The 7,190-nt window shown below is 41.2% G+C and overlaps 1 protein-coding gene across 1 annotated transcript in view; it reads right to left on the reverse strand.

Annotated features, from left to right (window-relative positions):
* Positions 1-1,184: 1,184 nt before the first annotated feature.
* KIF5C (kinesin family member 5C) overlaps positions 1,185-7,190 on the reverse strand; it is a 154,437-nt gene continuing 148,431 nt past the window's right edge. Inside the window, exon 27 of the mRNA XM_077767822.1 lies at positions 1,185-5,132. The gene's annotated coding sequence lies outside the window, so the exon portion shown is untranslated. The remainder of the gene's footprint in view (positions 5,133-7,190) is intronic.

The raw sequence follows: 7,190 nt of genomic DNA on the forward strand, positions 1-7,190 counted from the left end.
GCTTCAGTTCCACATTCTCCCACAGAGGCTCCAGCTCTGACCGTACTTCCAAGTCCTAACTCGAGCACCACTGAGAGGCTGGATGGAACCGGAAACCTCGAGAATGACATGCAGGACCCCAGAGAAGAGCAGGGGTCAAAGCAGCCGTCCTGTGTTGCAGAGCCCCTGATTTCAGGGACCTGTGGGGTCATTTCCCACTGATCCTGAAATCTGCTTTGTGATCGAGCTTTCAGTTTTTCCCTCTCAAATACACAGGCTTCAGCCTAAATATTACCTACATGTAAAGTTTTACGATATAAGTCACTTTAACAATCTGATATCTGGAAACTGCCTCTTCCAAGTTCTTTGGAGAGTAACAGTTTCGGGAAAGATGGATAAGACATCAAAGCAGTGCCCTCAGTTCCACTTACAAAACATTCATGTGGCATCCATCCTTTCCATTTCAGTTGATTAAAGCAGTTTACTGTCTGGCTCTCATGCAATATTACTCAAACCAAGAATGAGAAGGAGGGTATTTTACATACACAGGACCTGCATGGCCACAGGATTCCAGTGACCCAAGGTCCAGAAGGCTCCTTGCTGACAGCAGATGAAATCCTCCTGCATTCTGCCTTTCATTATTCTCCAAAGGCGTCACACTCTGACGTCCCTTCATAAGCTCTCAGACCCATACATTAATACTAATAATCAGGTTAAACAGGAACACAAACATGCCAACTTTCCTCAAAAGATGCCAAGCATCTTTCATTATACACAGGGCTCCAGTGCCTTAGTTAAAGAACGCCAATGTGCTAACATATTGTGAGAGCAAGAGCCTTACCTGGGCAAGAAGAAATTCAGAAATCCAGCTGTGACCTTGGTCTATTGAGCTGTAACTCAATCGTACCTTAAAAAACATTTAAGATGCTTATTTATATCAGTTGCCATCTTTCTGCTGCTGAAGGAATAAATGCCAGGTTTTTCTTGGTTCCTCAATAAAAAGTAAAAATAGGTATTTGAGCAAAGTCGGAGGCATAAAGATCAAGGCTGACTTTACGCATGCTTTGGGTCTTTGGGTCTGAGTGGCTTGTCCGCTCACATGAACTCTTCTTTTGAGGTCAAAAACTGGTTGCTCCTAACACTGGCATTGAGGCCTTAAATGAGACTACCATCAGGATGACTCAAAAAAAGAAAAAAAACAGACCAAAGTTTAATTCAATTTTATTTTCCACTTTTAGTATTTTTCAAATTAAGACAACATGCAGTCTTCCAGAGTCTCCATACAGCTTCATTTTCGAACCTGGAGGATAGCCAAAATTTTCCATGGGTCCGGGGAGGGTGACTTCTAGATCTTTTGTTACATGTACTATATTACAGCACCATCACTTGATATAAATGGCCATTTTCCCCTTCAAACCACCAAAACAAGTTTGTCCACAAATTTTTTTAATGAAAGCTACTGTACAGATCCATGAAGCCTGGATAACACACATCTGCAGTACACATGACACACTTTACAAACTAGACACGTATAATCCTACATGATGCCCTCTGCCCCGTCTATCTGCACACAATGAAAATTATTTAAAATTGGTACACGATATGTAAGTGTGTAAGCAGACCTCACGGGGTAGCGCCTCCTACAGCAGTGACCTGGCCCTTATTCAACACTTTTAAAAAGTCTAAACTGTTAGTCTTAAATGAAACGGTTCCTTTAGTGTGTGCAAGATATTCAGGGTGAAATGATGAAGTGAAACCCTCCCCCTCCCAGGAAAAGATATTCAGGGTGAGACAATGAAGCGAAATCCTTCCCCTTCTAGGAAAAACTTCTCTAATATGTCATGTAGCCAGACTCTAAATGTCTCCTGCCCTGCTAAAGAAAAAATACACTTCGAAGAGGGGGCTGTTAAGACTTTTATTTGCTTTCAGTTATTCCTCTAGGAAAAGAGAACCGATAATTCTCGCTTGGTGATGGCTTGGTCTGGCCTTGGACAGAAATATCCCTTCTTCATGTGAAATCAGGGCATCAAAAAGTCACTAGATGCTACATTCTAGATAAACAGTTTTCTTCATTTATTCCAATATTACTATGGATTCTAACTTTTGTAATCATAATACTATTTCCTTTAAAAGTCTGGATCCACATTTACTCTCCCTACTACCTGCCGTTCAAACAAACATTTGAAGAGATGCATTTGTACAGAAATCTCTAGTAATTGATCAAAATCCATTTGGCATTAATATAGTTTAGTCTCCACCTATAAATCTTTTTCAGTTTTAAAAGCACTTTATGAATTGCTAATACAGTCAATGAAGGAATATACTACGTTACAAAAACACAATTGGTAAGCTGAACGCAACCATAAATCTTGATATCCCAAATAGCATTTCTCTGATTTAACAATCCACCATCCTGCAGGTAGAGATTATTTGTATAAATCATCTGGCTATTCCCTTATAGCATCAAAAAGTAAACTTTCAAGAAGTAGCATGAAATATAAAATTACTCATAGAGGAGAAACACACGCATTCTCTCTCTCTCTCTCTAAACACACGCATTCTCTCTCTCTCTCTAGCAAAAAGTAGCATACAACCAAAAATATAATTATAGGCTCAGCCATTCAGAAGTGTGGTTTTTATATTTTGACTATAAATGTAAAGGAGTAATAATCTAAAAAACCAATGAAAATTGCATAAATGTGGCTTTTAAAAATAGTGGCCTATAGAGAATCCAGTCCTGATATTAGTTTACGATACAAAGTAAGATTTAGGGATCCACTTGAATGTACTATATAATCCATTCCCCAATAATCTGCCTACCTTTTAGTCACAGTGTGGGAAAGTTAGTTTAGAGGTCCATAAAGATTGGAGCTAGGTGAACTGACTGGCTGATCAGCAAGTAGCAGAATTATCTTTAAGAGACATCAAAGCCAACTTTCTCTGTGAATAAAAGTAGTGTGGATTTTGTGAGTCCCTTGTGGAGATCAAGAAATATGGAACTACAAGTGAAACACGTAGTTCTTTTTGAAACATGAAAAGGACCAAGGGATTCATTAGAAATAGAAAAGGGGTAACCACAGGAAAAAGTTACTTTGGAAAGAGTCTAAAATAATCTATTAACAAGAGAGCCCCCAGAAAGAATTACTACTGACTTTTGTTCAGTTTCCAAGCATAAAGTAATACAGTTGCATAATAGACAGTAGGGTCTCACAGCTACTAACTGGCAATCCTCTCCAAGATCAATGTTTCAGCCTCTCAAATTAGAGCCAAACATATTAACAGCAAGATTATAATCTATGGCGTATGTTATTACCTGATAAGGCTTGCAAATCGTGCCCTACAAAGCTCCTTTTATCAGACTGCAAATAGCCATTGAGCATCTACATCAGACAAGTACTGGCAATATAAGAAAATCAAAAGAAGAATTTTTAAAATGTAAATGAATGCAAAATTGTCCTCTTTATGAAATAAATACTTCAGTAGAATTTGTCTTCTTCTTTCTCCTTAGTAACCCCTCCACCCAAAAAAAACCCAAAACACATATAAACAAAGTGCAACATTTAACAAATAAATTAGGTCAAAGCAGCTTTGCTGTGTTAGGGAGATTTTATACAAGAAAAGTCTGGAGGTCAATTCACAGTCCTCTGTGCTTTACACACACACACACACACACACACACACACTCTCTTTCTCTCTCTCTCTCTCTCTGTGTCAACTACAACTCACAGAGCAAAGAGAAAACTCCATGTCTCCAGGGCCTACATTTCTTTCCTGTGGTGACAGCAGCAGGGACAGTGCCAGCTCTCTCATCGTGGGCCAGAGACAGTATGGACACTTTCGCTGAGATTGGTCTGGTTGTCATTGACTTACCCTCAAATTTGTCAAAACTAGTAGTAGCAGCACACAAGACCAAGTTAATTGAATCCTTGTCAGCTTCCCTGAAGACTTTACTACTTGGAAATCAATCAATTTAAAATCCACAACTGGAAGTAAGAGTTGATTTAGCTTTAAATTCATGTGTTAAATAAATCAATAGTTAAATGTAAAAAAAAAAAAAAAATCCATCCATACCGATTTCTCCTAATTCTGCTTAAGAAGATGAAATCTATCAATTTGAAGCCAAAGAGCAAACTCAAACAATCAGCAATGGAGGGTTAAAATAACAACTTATTCACAGCAACTTATTCAGAGGCACAAACATTTGTCAATTACTCCCCTACCCTAGGGCTTCCTTTTTCAACTGTGGGAAGGATCCAGGATTTCATCAGCAGTACTCCCTCAAGGCTTAAGATGGCTCCCTACAGGAAGAGGCCATCCCCAATGCAAGCTCCAGTAGGGTCAGGGAGGAGGGAGCCAGGAGGGGGCCAGCTCTTTCCAATCACCCAACTTTGCAGCATTTTCAACACTTCTGAAGGAAGGATGTTCAAACTGGGCTGGCTGAGACGAGTCGCTGCAGGTTCGCCAGCAAGCAGCTCAGGTGAATTTTATGACTTTTCGCATTTACGTGGATGCGTCTGAATGAACAAATCCTGCATTGCTACTGTCAGATTGTTTTTCTGCCTTGAAGAAATTTGTTTTGCATTTTAACAGGTACCCTACTAAAAGGTGTATTTCACAGATCCAAAGATGTGACCGGGGTATTCAAAATGCTTCTTTGGGGTAATTTGTTTCGGAAAAGTGTTCAGAATGAAAATTTTGAACCTTTATAGCAGCATTTTTTTTTTTTTGTTCCCTAAAAATATAAAGTAATGTGTTTATTTTACAGGAGACCAGACAGGTGCAATGGAGCATGGTCCCTCCGCTCCCACGGCACTTGGATGGCACAGAGGGCATTTGCCTGGACTCCGCATCACAGACAGAGGAGGCTCCAGGGACAGCCCAGGGACCACCCAATGCCCTGAGGCCGAGACACTGGCAATGGTCCCCAGGGTACGTGGATCTTCTATAATTGTCCCCTTCAGATTTCTCAGGAAAAGTCCAAACACACATCTGTACACACAGAAACTCTACACAGCTCAAATATCTGAAACCGGTGTACTGCAGATGGCTGGGGTAAACAAATGTAAAAGAAAATGGAAATTGTGTGTGTGTGGGGGGAAATGAAGGGATTGGTGATTAACGTAGTCCTTGACATGCTACGCGGAGAGCCGTATCTGTTGAAAGAGAACCAGAGAGAGAACACAGGCGTTAGAGAACACAGTGGAAAAACACTCCTCAAAACATGTTTTAATATTTGGAATATCTAGGGGCGCCTGGGTGGCTCAGTCGGTTAAGCGTATGACTTCGGCTCAGGTCATGATCTCACGGTTCGTGGGTTCGAGCCCCGCATCAGGCTCTGTGCCTGATAGCTAGCGCAGAGCCTGGAGCCTGTTTCGAATTCTGTGCCTCCTTCTCTCTCTGACCCTTCCCTGCTCATGCTGTCTCTCTCTCTCAGAAATAAATATTTGGAATATCTAGAGTATTTAGATAGATGAGTATTCTAGATATTTAGACCACAGCTGTCCAATAGAAATACCATGTGAATCGCGTATTTAATTTTAAATTTTCAAGTGGCCACATTAAAAAGTGGGAAGAAGTAAAATGAATTTTAATAATATAATTCATTTAATCCAATCAATTCAATATATTGTCATTTCAACATGTAATCATCATTACAGGTTGAGATACCTTACGTTACAATATCACTATTGGGATACTTCAGTCTTTTTTCCAGTGTTTGCATTGTGGTGTATATTTTACTCTTTGAGCACATCTCGGTTTGAACTTGGCCACCTCTCAAGTCTCAGTGGCCACATGTGGCTAGTGGCTATTAGACAGCATAGCCTCCTATTTACTGTTTTTGATTTAAGCATTTAGCCCTGACCACGGTCTCTTCCAAAAGTCCGTGTCTATTGACACTGGTCATAGAGGAACAGAATGCTTTTTCTCATTCCTAAGGAGTACTCGAACACCTCTGCCCTTGCCAGCACTTGGGATTCTGAGGCAGGTCAGACCTGACCCCTACCCCAGGCTCTCTCGAGAAAGAGGTTCCCAGTCCCGGCTGAAAGGTAGGTTTTGTTTCCCTGGGCTGATGAAGTTGCTCAGAGGGCATCCCCTTTGATTTTGCCCCCATAATCAGAGGTCCATCTGATTATGCCCAGGTCTCCAGGATAAACGTCTGGACCAGTCCTGACTCAGAGGCCAGCCCTGAGTGGCCTCTGTCACCTTTGGACCAACTTTAATAAAGTCAACTTTCAGGAAAAAAACAAAGGGTTCAGTTTCTTCCCACCATCTGGAAGCCGCAGGTCTGCCAGTGATCTTTCCTGTGGGTTTTGTTCAGAGCTCAGGGCCCTTGTGGGATGGGGAGGGGGTGACAGCAGTGGTAGGTAGAGCCTCATCCTGAAGAAGCATGGAATTGCCCAGCACAGAAATATGACAGACACTTAGAAAAACCCACGTGTCCATCTGATTTTAAAAGGAATTCCATATGCTGATGCATAGGGGCACATGTAACCCAATGTTCATAGCAGCACTCTCATGGAAAGAGCCTAAGTGTCCACCAACTGATGAATGGATCAGGAAGATGTGGTATATTTATACCATGGAATACTACATGGCAATGAGAAAGAATGAAATCTGGCCATGTGTAGCAACATGGATGGAACTTGAGGGTGTTATGCTAAGTGAAGTAAGTCAAGCAGAGAAGGACAGATACCATATGTTTGCACGTATAGGTGGATTAGGAGGAAGTTAACGGAGGACCGTGAGGGGGAAGAAGGGGAAAAATAGTTGGGGAGAAGGAGGGAGGCAAACCATGAGAGACTCTTGAATGCTGAGAACAAACAGGGCTGATGGGGTTGGGGGAGAGGGGAAGGGGGGTGATGGGCATGGAGGAGGGCACTTGTGGGGATGAGCACTGGGTGTTATACAGAAACCAACTTGACAATAAACTAAGAAAAAAAAAAAAATAAAACAAAAGGAACTCCATAACCTGACACACAGCGCTGTTTTTGCCCCGAGAAGAAGGCTTATATTCAACTTTGGTGTTCCACCATCCTCAATATCTCAGATTCCCGCTAGAGTGCTCTCTCCCTCTCTGATTTTTCCCCCTTCACTTTCCTGACTCATGTGTTATAAGTAACCTTGCATATTTTAAATAAGCAGGATGCAAATTATAAATAAATGGTAAAAATCCAGCATGTGTAAAGGGATTATAAAAGTAGGTAATATCA

The sequence above is a fragment of the Crocuta crocuta genome, unplaced genomic scaffold (assembly GCF_008692635.1).
Source record: "Crocuta crocuta isolate KB4526 unplaced genomic scaffold, BGI_CrCroc_1.0 scaffold154, whole genome shotgun sequence".
Classification (NCBI taxonomy): Eukaryota; Metazoa; Chordata; class Mammalia; order Carnivora; family Hyaenidae; genus Crocuta; species Crocuta crocuta.